This window comes from Dromiciops gliroides, chromosome 1 (genome assembly GCF_019393635.1).
Source record: "Dromiciops gliroides isolate mDroGli1 chromosome 1, mDroGli1.pri, whole genome shotgun sequence".
NCBI lineage: Eukaryota > Metazoa > Chordata > Mammalia > Microbiotheria > Microbiotheriidae > Dromiciops > Dromiciops gliroides.
The window spans coordinates 588,808,699-588,823,164 of NC_057861.1; the positions used below are offsets into that span (position 1 = coordinate 588,808,699).

At 39.3% G+C, this 14,466-nt stretch overlaps 1 pseudogene; it reads right to left on the reverse strand.

The window, feature by feature from the left end:
- Nucleotides 1–411: 411 nt before the first annotated feature.
- LOC122752292 lies at nucleotides 412–3,526 on the reverse strand (annotated as a pseudogene).
- Between the last annotated feature and the right edge of the window lie 10,940 nt (nucleotides 3,527–14,466).

Here is a 14,466-nt window from a genome sequence, read left to right on the forward strand (position 1 = left end):
TCAGGTTGTTACTGAAAAACCCACACTAAGCATATTCCTCTCTCTAGTGTATTCAAGTGTTTTGCTTTTCTTTTAAATTTTTTTTTTAACTATTTAAAAAATACACTGGGTTCAAGTTAAAAGCCATCCACCAACACACATATCATAAGCCAGTTGCAGTAGCATTTGTGTCTGCTTCTGCAACACCCAGCAACCCAAGTACAACTGCTTAAAATCCCTTCCTAATACTATATGGTGCATTGACTCTTTTTTAACAATAAAAAAGCCTAAGTAATATGTAATAGTGCCAGAAATTGTCCCATTGGAAACAAAAATGATTGAAATAAGAAAGCTGTTTTCAGGTCTATATTTGCCACCTTTACCATATGGTATAGTACATACAAAGGGGAGGAAAAAAACAGCTTTCGGCTCTCAATACCACAAAGTAGCACAATTTGCCACATTAGAGTAAAGCAAAGTGCAAATAGGAAATGAGAAGGGCAGGGGAGAAGAACTTTTGTTGTTTAATTTCTGGTTTGTGAGCTGATTGGACAACCAGATCATGCTTTCATAGAGTCTATCTCCACTAGTGGCATGAATGGCTTGGATGTACAAAGAATTCCCACTTCATGTAAATTCAAATTATGCATATTTGACTCCCTGGAAGTTATGGGGCTCCAGCTCCCAGCAGGCTGCCCAGAGGGGGCAGTATCAGGGGTGGCAGTGGCAGGAGGTAGTGGCAGCAACTGAAGGTGCAGCCCCAAGCTGTACCAGTTTCTGTAATGAAGAGAATTCAGTCCAAGTTTATTTGTGATCTCAGATGTATTTGTGGCATTGGGAAGATTCTGATTATTATCAAACACTAATACGATGGCATCTCTAAGATCATCTTCTGCCGACAGTGTAATCAGTTCTTCTTAGGACTCACTCACTCATTCTTTGTCACTATTATCAACTTACAAAAATTAATCCTAGTATGTTCTGTGATTTAGACATAAAGGGTGATACTGTAGGTAAATTAGGAGAGGAAAGAATAGTTTACCTCTCAGATCTATGGAGAGGAGAGCAATCTATGACCAAATAAGAGATAGAGAATATTATGAAATACGAAATGGATGATTTTGATTACATTAAATTAAAATTTTTTTGTACAAACAGAGGCAATACAACCAAAATTAGAAGGGAAGCAGAAAGCTGGGAAACAATTTATACAACCAGTATTTCTTTCTTCTTTTTTTTTTTTTTTGCAGGGCAATGGGGGTTAAGTGACTTGCCCAGGGTCACACAGCTGGTAAGTGTTAAGTGTCTGAGGCTGGATTTGAACTCAGGTACTCCTGACTCCAAGGCCAGTGTTCTATCCACTGCGCCATCTAGCTGCCCCCCCCCCAGTATTTCTGATAAAGGCCTAAATTCTGAAACATATAGGGGACTAAATCAAATTTATAAGAATGCAAGTTATTCCTTTGGTAAAAATTATTTGGGGTAAAGATTAATATTCCCAGGGGCGGCTAGATCGCACAGTGGATAAAGCACTGGCCCTGGATTCAGGAGATCCTGAGTTCAAATTTGTCCTCAAACACTTGACACTTACTAGCTGTGTGACCCTGGACAAGTCATTTAACCCTCATTGACCCACTCAAAAAAGAAAAAAAAAAAGAAAAGAAAAAGATTAATATTCCTGTTTTTAGCTAACTCATTTGGGAGGGGCCATACCTGGCCCACCCTGAGGTTACGAAGGCAGCTTTTGAAGGACCTCCCCTTTTGGGGGAGGGTAGATTGAAAGCTCCTGGAAGAGAGATGGGCTACTTCTGGAATGGGAGCTGGCTCTTTCTTTCTGCTGGGGCCCTTGAGCCTGTGGTGCGTGTTTGTTGTTCTGTCCTAGGCGATTGCTGTCTCTGCAGGAGCAACCTTAGACTGGCGGGCTGTTCAGTTGTTTGGTGAGTTATTTATGGAAAACCCTAAATTCCTTTGAACTAGCTAAATTGGAAAGGATCTGGGTTAAGCTTAGAGTTAAGAATATCTATCTGAATTTTGATTTTCCTATTCCGTATCTTTGATTTTTATTAGTTTCATCTTTGTTGTTTAATTCCCAAGTAATAAAATCTGGGCTTTTTGTGAACTAAAGCTTAGAGGCTCCTTTCTTATTGGCCTGGGAGAAATATCTACAAAAAGGGCTGTTCAGAGGGGAGGGTTAAACTTTAAAGGTCCCTCATATTTCTGGAACCCCAATATTAAGGCAAGTCACCCAAATAACGCTCAGTATATCAAATTTTGGCCCTCACATTCCCCAATTGAAAAATGGTCAATGGATATGAATAGGCAGTTTTAAGATGTAGAAATCAAAGTTATCTATTGCCATATGAAAAAATGCTCTAAATCACTATTGATTAGAGAAATGCAAATTAAAACAACTCTGAGGTACCACCTCACACCTATCACATTGGCTAATATGACAAAAAAAGGAAAATAATAAATGTTGAAGATGCTGTGGAAAAATCGGTACACTAATGCATTGTTGGTGAAGCTGTGAACTGATCTAACCATTCTAGAGAGCAATTTGGAAATATGCCCAAAGGGCTATAGAATTGTACATACCCTTTGACTCAGCAATACCACTATTAGGTCTGTATCCCAAATAGATCATAGAAAAGGGAAAAGGATCCACATGTACAAAAATATTTATAGCTGCTCTCTTTGTCGTGGCAAAGAGTTAGAAATCAAGGGAATGGCTGAACATGTGGTATATGAATGTAATGGAATACTATTGTGCTGTAAGAAATAATGAGAAGGCAGATTTTAGAAAAACCTGGAAAGACTTAAGTGGACTGATGCTGAGTAAAGTGAACAGAACCAGGAGAACATTGTGCACAGTAACAGCAACATTGTGTGAAGATCAACTTTGATAGACTTGGCTCTTCTCAGCAGTGCAATCATCCAAGACAATTAACAAAGGACTCATGAAAGAAACAGTATGGCTCAATATGGATTCAGAATCCACAGTTCTTTTTCTGGATGTGGAGAGCATTTTCCATCATGAGTCCTTTGTTTTTGTGTTTTTTGAGGGTTTTCCCTTTTGTTCTGATTCTTCTTTCACAACATGACTAATGCAGAAATATGTTTGATGTGATTGTACATACATAACCTATATCAGATTGCTTTCTGTCTTGGGGAGGGGGGAGGGAAGGGAGGGGGGAGAAAAATTTGGAACTAAAAATCTTAAGAAAACAAATGTTGAAAACTATATATGTAACTGGAGAATAATAAAATACTTTTATGATGAAAAAAAATCGTAGTGCATTCTGGAAATAATGGTGCTATAGGGGTTGGATCTTGTCCTGGCCACCTACATCCTACACTGTGAAGCTAATGATTTTGTATTCTACAGTTTGTACATTGAAATAGTGGGTATAGTAGTTACTATTTTGCCCAGTTGCAGTTTGTAGAAAAGAGTTGTTTTTCTTACAGCACTCAGACCAGCCATTGGAATCCACATTAATTTTTCTTTGCCAAAGAACCCCTTGAAGAGGTTAGCAAATATATTCCCCATGTTTCCAAGTATGATATAAACTTTGGTGAAAGAAACTCTTAAATGGCTGCTGCTCCTTTCTTCTCACTCTCCAGTCATTGGTTTTGTGCCCATAAGATGGTGGCTCCTGAAAGCAGCCATGTCAGTACAAGGGAAGATCTTCCATTGATTTCAATTAATATTAATCAGAATTAACTAGTTGATATAAATGGGTATGTTCTAAGTTGATAGTATAAGAGCAATTGATGCAAACATTTGCCTAAAACTGGAAGTTTCACCCACTAATACTAAAGTATCTAAATAACTAGTAAGCTGTGAGAAAGATCTTGCTGTTCTGATCTGAATTTATTGGTATTCAGCAATAGTTAAATTAGTGTATGAATTTGATATGTATAAGATATACTAATGATCATTGGTAATTTATGAACTGTCTTATATTACCTTAACAGGAAATAGGAATTTACCTATGATTGTTATTTGGAATTAGAACATGTATAGGAACACATGTAGAGTAGTTGAGTCATCTCAGCGATTTAAAGGAATTCTGAGGGCAGTACCCTCTGTGGTTGAGTGGGACACCTTCTAGTCTGTTCCCAGTATGCAATTTGTGATTTTTTATACTCATTTCAACCATTGCTTGTTTTTTTTTAAACTGATTTTTTTTATTGAATAGAATTTTATTTTCCAAAACATATGTAAAAGCAAATTTTAACATCAATTAAAAAAAAAAAATTGTGTTCCAACTTCTCTTCCTCCTCCATTCCCACCCCCCACCCACTAGAACTCAAGCATTTCAAAATAAGTTATACATGAGTAGTCATGGAAAACATTCCCACATTAGCTAGGTTGTGAGAGAAAACAGTAAAAAAAAACTCCCAAAACTTCAGACTGAGGAATTGTCAAAGAGAAAAAAAAAAACATTTTAAAAATGTGTTTCCAGGGGCATCTAGGTGGCACAGTGGACAGAGCACCAGCCCTGGAACCAGGAGCACCTGAGCCCAAATCTGGCCTCAGACACCCAACACCCACCAGTGGCCTGACCCCGGGCGAGCCACCCAACCCCAATTGCCTCACCAAAAAAAAAAAAAAAAAAAAAAGAAATAAAAGAAAAAAAATGTGTTTTCATCTATTTTCAGATACTATCACTTCTTTCTCTGTGGATGGATTGCCATTTTCATAAGTTGTTCAGGGTTATATTGGACCATTGCCTTGCTGAAAATAACCACATGCTTCCCAGCAGATCATCTTACACTATTGCTGTTATTTTGTATACAGTACATTTCACTCTGCTTCAGTTAATGTAGGTATTTCCAGGTTTTTCTGATAGTATCCTGTTCATCATAACCTAAATAAAGTACCTTAAACTTGACAAATAATTTTCTTCATATTAGCCCAGCAAAGTAGGTACCATATGTTTTACCATTATATTCAATCATCATAACTATTTCCCTCCATCCTATTCCCTTCCCATAATATTTACTCTATTTTCTATCTTCTTTTAAACTATTCCTCCTCAAAAGTATTTTACTTCTGACTGTCCCCTCCCCTACTCTGCATTCCCTTTTTTTTTCACCCTTCCTTCCTTATCTTCTTCCCCTCATACTTTCCTGTAGGGTTAAATAGATTACTCCTACCAACTGGGTGTGAATGTTATTTCCTCCATGAGCCAACTCTGATGAGTTTAAGGTCTTTGAGCTAATTCTATGTTCCAAGTTTTCTTCCTCCCTCTCTCCTCAACCCTCCCTATGAAATCAAGCAATTCAATATGTCATACTTGTGCAGTTATGCAGAACATCTTTACCTTCCTCGAAAGTACTTTGCTTTTTACTGCTCTCTCCCCCAATCTGCCCTTCCCTCCTTCCCCTCTCCCCCCCTTATCTCCCTCCCCTCCCTCAGGGCAAAAATATATTACTATACCTGCTTGAGTATGTATGTTAGTCCTTCTTTGAGTCAATTCTGATGATATTAAGGTTCACTCACTCCCCAATTCCTTTCCGCACTTCCCCTCCCCTCCATAAGCTTTTTTCTTGTTTCCTTCATGTGAACAACTTCTCCCCAGACCATCTCTCCCCTTACCCCTCCCCCAGTCTATTTCTCCTACACCTCAACCCTATTTTAAGGATGTTATTATGGGTTAGTTAGGTGGCACAGTGGACAATGCACCAGCCCTGGATCCAGGAGGCCCCAAGCCCAAAACTGGCCCCAGACATAAGACACCCCACAAAGAACAAAACATAACATCCCTTCATATTCAGTTCAGACCTGTGTCCTCTGTTAAATCCTTACTGAGATAGTTCTTATGAGTCTGAAGTATTATCTTCCCATGTAGGAATATAAATAGTTTGATCTTTTAATATCCCTCATGAAGTCTTTTTCCTGTTTATCTTTTTATGCTTCTCCAGGGTCTTGTATTTGAAAGTCAAATCTATTCAGTTCAGGTCTTTTCATAACAAATGCCTGAAAGTCTTCTTTCTCATTGAAATTCCATGTTTGCCTCTGAAAGATGATGTTTAGTTTTGCTGGGTACATGATTTTTGGCTGTAGTCCCAGTTCCTTTGCCCTCTGGAATATCATATTCCATGCCCTCCGGTCCTTTAATGTAGAAGCTGCTAGCTTTCTTTATCCTTATTGGAGCCCCACAGTATTTAAATTCCTTTTTTTTCTAGCTGCTTGCAATATTTTCTCCTTGACCTGGGAGTTCTGGAATTTGGCTATAATATTCCTGGAGGTTTTCCTTTTGGGATTTCTTTCAGGAGGTGATCAGTGGATTCTTTCAATTTCTATTTTAGCTTCTGCTTCTAGAATATCAGGGCAATTTTCCCTCACAATCTCTTGGAGGATGGTGTCTAAGCTCTTGTTTTAGTCATGGTTTTCAGGTAGTCCAATGATTTTCAAGTTATCTCTCCTAGATTTATTCTAGGTCAGCTGTTTTTCCAAGGAGATATTTCACATTGTCCTCTATTTTTTCATTCAATTGGATTTGCTTTACTGTGTCTTGGTTTCTCATAAGGTCACTAGCTTCCATTTGTTCAATCCTAATTCTTAGGCAATTATTTTCAGCAGACAGTTTTTTAATCTCCTTTTCCATTTGGCTTTTCAAACTGTTGACTTTTTTCTCATGACTCTCCTGCATCGCTCTCATTTCTCTTTCCATTCCTTCCTCTCTTTCTCTATATCTTCGTTCTATCTCTCCTACTTTCTCTTCAAAGTCCCTTTTGAGAGCTTCCATGGCCTGAGACCAGTTCATATTTTTCTTGGAAGCTTTGGATGTTGGAGCTTTGACCCTATTATTATCTTCTTCTTCTGAGGATGTATTGTGGTCTACCTTTCCCCCAAAGAAGTTTTCGATCGTCTTCTGCTTTCTCTGCCTACTCATCCTGGCTTACTATTTCTTGGCTTTTTACTCCTTAAAGTGTAGCACTGCTTCCAGGACACACTGTTCGTGCTACAGCGTGGCCCAGGGGGTGATTGGGCTTCTTCTCAGCCTGCCTGGGCTTGTGAGCCGCTCTCTCTTTGACCCAGAAACAGAAGTCTGATTGAACTCTGATTCTCTATGGTCGGAAGCTTGGCATGCTTTTACCCCTCCCCAACTGGGCCACTACCACTCACTGGTTCAGACCCAGGGTGCTTTGCCCCAACTCCAATAGATACTGCCTCCACTTCACCCCGGCCTACCGCCGAACCCCCTCACCAGTCCGTAATCGGAGCCTCAGAAGCTGCCCGTGCCAAAGGCTCTGACATGCGCTGGAAGCAGTGTCCCTGGCTGGGTCTGGACCGCACGCTGAGCTGTTCAGCATGATCAGTAGGTGATCAGAATTGCCCTCTTTTGCGGAGAAATAGTCTCACTCTGTTCTTATGTGCATTAGGCTGTTCTGGGTTTTGATTTTTACCACATTATTTGGGCATGAATGGACGGGTTTATCTGGGGCTTGTGGGAGTTACAGCCTCTCCTCCGCCATCTTGGCTCCGCCCCCTCAACCATTGCTTGTTATTGAGCATCTCAAGGCAGATTCATTTGTGTAATGTTAACTCAGGAATGAAAAGCATTGATTTAACATGGGTACAAGCATAGTTACTGCTTGCTACATAGGGTTTGTGATCCTTGAGAAGTGAGTTCACTTTTAGTACTGATTATTGGAACTTGCTATTTAAGACATTATAGACTATTAACTATTATTATTCTGTGTCTAACTCTAGTTATGGCCATCAAGGAATGTTGAGCCATTAAGTGACCATGATGCCAACAATCCTATGTGTTTTTTTACATGTATGCACTACAGGTGGAGTTCTCTTGGGAAAGGTTGGGAGACCAATTTTTTGGCAAAGGCAGAGGTGGGCATCTCCTGTCTCAGTTTCCCCAAATATTGCACATGGAATGTAAACTCTCCCGCCTGGCTGATTTTAAGCCTGGCACATTGCACTGACTGTCTTTAGAACTTCTGCCTGAAATGGACATGGAGTATTATTCCCTGAGAGCTTTGACTCTTCTTTTATGGCAAATTCCTATAATCATGTTGCTTGATCAGCAAGAACACAATATTGGCTCTTCATCCCTAGGTTAATACTGTAATATCTGGGTGAGATGCAGGTATAAGACTCAAGCTATTTGACCTAGAAATTCTAGTCCCTTTCTGAATCTAAACCACTAAAGTGCATAGGCATCTAATTTTGCCATCTGTTATTGATTAAGCATCTTAAAATTGAATAAAAAATATCAAGCTAATTTTGAAGAAAAGAATTTTAATTCAACCAATTTTATGCAACCAGTTTTCTTAGAGGGGGTAACATAGAATATTTTGTTATATCCATGGAGAGATTAAGTTTATTATGTAATGTGGAAATAACACCTGTCTGTGAATCATGTCCTATAATACAAACATGGTTTATTATGGACAACTTATTTGTCATGCACTGTTTTGAAATTAATTGCTTAAGTGTCCTCCGAAGTCCTTTACTACAATTGAAGTTAACTTGCTAACTTTTATGTAAGTGCATTTGTAGTCATATTCTTAAAAAAATATTCTGTAACCTAAGTTTATGTGAGGATTAGATCTTAAACAATTGAGTTAAAATTTTTTTGGAGGAAAATTAAGGTCAAGTGGATATAAATGTAATTGAGAAAGGTTTAAGAGTTCTTTCTCAAGTATTATGAAATATTTAGCTTGTATGTCTTATGTGTATCCCTTTGGCATGATATGAACAATGTTTGTGTCAGATACAGTGTTAGATAAAGCTGTGAAGAGCAGGGGGCATTTGTGACATCTTTCACTGGATGAAGGATATTTGTGAACAGTTTTTCACTCCTGATGCAGGATCCTGGGGTTCCTGGATTCTCTCTCTTGGTTCAAGGCTTTCAACCTTATGGCAGCAACAATTCCTGCCTATATATCTCTTCACCCTCTGGACCAGGCCTGTAAGGATTTCTACTCCTTCCACTAAGATCTAGGGACAGCTCTGCAATCTTATTCAGCTTGATGCAGTTACAGAAGAAGAGATATTAGCCCCCTTTTCCCTTAGCTATTAAAAGAAAAAGTGAGGAAATGTAGTAGCAGCCTGGTAGGCCTGAGTCCAGTTAGGGATGCTCTGGCCCTGAAGGGGAGACTATGACCATGGAGAAATACAGCTGATCAGCTTGTTAGGGTCAGTTAGAGATTGCTCTTTCCTTGGAGAAGCCAAGTAGTGCTTAATTAACCAGATAGTGGTTGGTCAAACAGATAATAAAGCAACCACCCAGAAAACTGGGCTCCTTGAACTTACAACACAAGCTTAGTTTGGAGCCAGTCATTTTTGCTATGTGATTAATATCAGGTAGTGACAATAATCTCAAGTTAGAAATGTGTAATTTTATTATTCATATATCTAAATAGCTAACATCATCTTTTTCAAACTGCAGTAACTTTTCAGTCTTAGGTCTCTCCCCTCACCCCCATCTCACCTACAATTGAAGTCATTAATTTTAATTTAAAGGAGAAGGTGAAGTTAAGGGATGTGTGGTTATCTGTCAATCTTTTCCTAAGGGTTTAAGTAAACTCTCTTATAGTCACTATCAATGTGGGACTCTGGAATGCAATGTCCAACACCTAAGCACGGGACAGCTGCTGCATACCACAACCCCGGGACCCTGAGAACAAGAAGTAGATGGCATCCAGAAGAGATAGCACCCCAAGATTGGACTGGATGAAGACTGAGAATACTCAGCATCCCAAGGACTCTGTGCCTTTTCCTGTGTCCTTTCCGCCATGTCAGTTCACCCTATGGTTTTGAATTTTACTACAGGTGGAACTAATTTTGGTATTTGTGGGGGCTTTCTTTGCAGCCAGCTTTGCCCCCAATTTGACAATGATTATTCCCTCTCATGTGACCCCACACACTCTCAGACCCCTAGTTGAATCTCTCTGCCTGCTTGGCTCTGTATAACTACTCAGAAGCCTGGCCATCCCACTCTGATTTATGGATAAGTACTCCTATGTCAGGGATCCCTCATGTGTCATTACAGTGAATCTCCATGCCTTCGCCAGATTAAATGGTATTTATGTAAAAGTTAGGTTCCAAACAGAAGCTCCTTGGTCTTTGGGGGTCATTGGAATTGACCCCTTGACCAAAAGTGGGGAATGTTAAATGAATATATGGATCACCTGGATTTGATGGAGGTACCTTATTATCCCAAAGTATTTTTTATGAAACCCTGGGTTAATAGGAGCAAAATGTGCTTCAACTGAACTCCAAACCTGAACTCAGCTAGCAGATAAAAGACCCTACTTAGTGACTTCTTTTCCCTCAGGATAGTAAGTCTCTATCTTATGGTAACATCTGGGTGTCCTCATCCTTTCCAAACTCTTTTTTGGAATCCTATAGTCTTATCATGATGCTTCTGTATTCCCTCCATACTTGTTATAACTGAAATCATTAAACTGCTTTTTGCTTCAGGGTTGATTTCTGTATCATACTATTGAAACTGACAATGCCCTGTAATCAGTGGACTAAAACCATATATATCCTCAGAAATGGGGAGTCCCCCAAGCTTCACTCTTAGGAGGGGAGTCTCCACATGATCATGTTGTTTTATCTTTCTTCTTGGAACAAAATATTAAATTGATATTATGTTTTTCCTGTCTGTCACTGATCTGTTTCGTAGGAGGACAGGTATGGATATCATGTTCTATGATCTAGTTAGTAGGCAATATTATAAGATATTATAATTGCTCTGATCTGTTTATTAATTGTGTAGGAGAAATTAAATGTTATTTCTCTTATCTCTTTGAAGGAGACAGGCAGATACAAAAAACTATATTTTAATATTCAACACTGGAATGCTGGGTTCCAAATTTGTTTGCTATTTTATCCAAACCCTGAAAGGCATGATTGAGTCTTCTCAACCAAACACAATATACTTCCTGTGTAGCATCATTTCATTTTGTCAGATGGCTTTCACTTCTTCCTAATTGATTAAGGGCTGTAAAAAAAAAATAACCCATGTGTTCCCTATAGACATCTTTGTTTCAATAGAAATGTTTTTACCTGACAAAGGTGTCAAAAGATAGAATATCTTGTCACTTATTTTAAGTGGGGGGTGGGATGAATGAGTGAGTCATTCAAACCCCACACTTATACTCATTTCATCTTTCTTAGCATGAGTAACTCCATTTTGTACCTTGCCACTTGAGTGGGATATGATATGATGGACTTGAGTCTGTTCAGACTCTGAGGATGGGGTCTGGAAAGTATCCAGCCCCCAGTCCCTGTTATTGTTAAACCATTCTGTACTACTGTAGTAATCATGTATCTTGCTTTGCTGAATTTAAAGTACACTGGTACCATTCCCTACCTCCCTGCCTACATTCCAAAGCCCTCAGTCCTTGTTATTGTTAGCCAGTCCATTGCTACAACACACCTCTTACTCCCCCCCTGTTCTTTGATCAAGCAGGAGAGCTGTCTCCTGCTAGTGCAGACCCACCCTGATACCACCTCTCCCTTCTTGCATTCCTCAGCCCTAGCTCCTGGTACCATCTCTCCCTTCTTCCCCCTTACCCCCTCCTTACACAGGTGGAGTGGTTTCACCCTTTCCCCCTCCCCTTCCCCCCAGCTCTCGGACATAGCTGAACATGCATCCATATCATGATCACGAGCAGAACACGCATACTGGGTGAGACAGGATTGGATGTTAGATTATGAGCTCACCCTGTGCACGAGGGGACCCCTCCCCCCTCAAAACTTCCATAAAAACCCAACTCATGAGCTCATCAGTGCACTCCTCATCTCTTGCATGGGGTTGCCCATTCTCATGAGAATGAAATAAATCTGTCTCTGCTTGACTTTGTGGTCTCTTCAAATTATTTGGGTAAACTGAGGCAATTGTTCCATACACTAGGAATACTCAAAGATGGGAAATGAGGACAGGGTTTATGTGGTGTAATAGAACAAAGGGAACTATGAGACTGCCCTTGAGTTAAGTATCAAATCTACTTAACTCTAAATAGAAACTACTTAATGTAAATGGATACTTTTACATAATTATCTAAAGTCCAAGGAGTAAGGTAGGGAATCTTTGGGAGGGGATAGTTTGTTTGGGGGGGACAGGGAGAGATCCATAAGACAATCAAGAGTCTGGAATTGACAAAGATTGGTTAGCCCCAGGAGATTCATTGGCCGGGGAATGGGAAGTAGGTGGGGATTAGTCAGTTCTCAGTAAATTGTCTTTAGCACCACCAAACTCTCTGAACCACCAGACCTACAAAGACTATGGTGTGGGGAATTTACTCACTGAGCTTTGGAAGTCCTACCCTATAGCTATCCTGATTGATTATTCAAGGAATTTGCTATTCTACTCTATCTAGTCTGCCACAGACCACTAGAGCATGCTTCTAGTGCTTTCAATGTGGCCTACCACTACATATGTACTTCTGCTTTCTGCTCTTCTCCCTACTTTCTACCTCTTGAACAGGGCAAAGTAATCTCATTAATACTGTTGCTTCTGGAAAAAACATATCTATTAACTTATTGCTTCATGAACACACAACATGAAAACACAAAATTTGCAGTACATAGTCCCTGGACCTCAGTTTCCTCACTTATAAAATGAGGAGGATGGTGTATATCATGTATATCTTGATATATGGTATGAGATGTTGGTTTATACCTAGTTTCTACTATACTGTATTCCATTTTCCCCAGAAGTTTTTGTCAAATAATGAGTTTTTGTTCCATATGACATTATTGAGAGGAATGACTGATAGCCTAATGTTCAGATCTCATGATCTCCACTGACTCCCCCCTGGAGCCCCTATCTCTAAAGATGTTCAGATCGTTTTGGCTAGAATAACAGGAAGAGTTGCTTAGGCATTTTGACATTGTTTTGCAGTTGTGTCAATTCTAAAAAAGGTACATACTTACTTAATGAAAATTCACCTCTGGCTATGTTGGGAAATCAGGGGTTTGACCAGTTAAGAATAAAGGAATGAGGGGCAGCTAGGTGGCACAGTGGATAGAGTACCGGCCCTGGAGTCAGGCGGACCTGAGTTCAAATTCGGCCTCAGACACGTAACACTTACTAGCTGTGTGACCCTGGGCAAGTCACTTAACCCCAATGGCTTCACAAAAAAAAGAAGAATAAAGGAATGATCTATTGTTGGGACCCTAGGGTCAGGGGGTCCTGTCCTGAAGGAGAAGTGTGTCAACGACCATCTGGTTTAAATCTAATTGCCGTTTCCTTTGCTAACTACTGTAATTGTTTGCAAGAAGGTATAAAAACGGCTTGACTTTCTGCCTTTGTGTGTCACATGTCCTGGCTGTGCCAATGAATGTACACCTTCTCTCGAAAGAATAAACAAGCTCTATGCTTTGGCCTCCTTTCTTCTTGAGTCCTGATTATTGAGTCGGTGGGTGCATTCCCTGTCCCACTCATTATGAAAGAAAAATGACTAATCTATTTATTCTCTTTTATCCAGAAATTCCACTATTGGACATAAACTCCAAAGAAGTCAAAGACAGAAACAAAAGTTTAAAATCTTCAGATACTGAAATAGTGCATGATCTCATTTAATTAAAAGTTCCTTATAGTGAAGGAGCTTGCAACCCATCCTATATGACTACTGGCCATATTCTTCCATTAGTCTTCCACAGATGGTCCCCCCATTGTTCTGGGGGGGGGGGTGTCTTCCTTTTCTTTTTCTTGACATTTCATGGTTATCAGAATTCTTAGAATATCCACCTGTCATCCCATGCTCTCATCATATGACCAATCAATCTGTTCTTTTCTTCCTATCATGTATTTATCTAACAACAATTTAAATTTATGCTCTTATTTGAATTCTCTCATTAATTATAGTGTTCTTTTTATATATCTATGATAATCATCTTTTACATTGGAACATATTTTTAAACATTTTTATTTAAAGTTTTGAGTTCCAAATTCTATTCCCCCCTCCCACCATCACCTCCCCACTCCTTTGACAATGGCAAGCAGATATAGATTATACATGTCCAATTATATAAAACATTTCCATATTAGTCATTTTGTATAAGACTCAAATAAAAGAAAAAATGAAAGAGAAAGTAATAGCATGCTTCAGTCTGCATTCAATCAGTATTGGGCAGCTTCTCTGCCTTCACATCTTAGTGCACAGTCACAGTTAGAATTTTTAAGTTTCACAGTATTAATTCTTTTTCTTAGGTAGATAGTATGCTTCATCATTAGGCTTTTGAGATTGTATTGGATTGTTGTATTGCTGAGAATAGCTAAGTCATTCACAATTCTTCATTGAACAATATTGTTGTTACTGTGTACAGCATTCTCCTGGTTCTGCTCGCTTCACTGTCTTTCTAGGTTTTTCTGAAATCATCCTGCTTTTCATTTCTTACAACACAATAATATTCCATTACAATCATATACCACAGCTTCTTTAGCCATTCCCCAATTGATGGGCATCCCTTTGATGTCCAATTCTTAACCACTACAAAAAGAG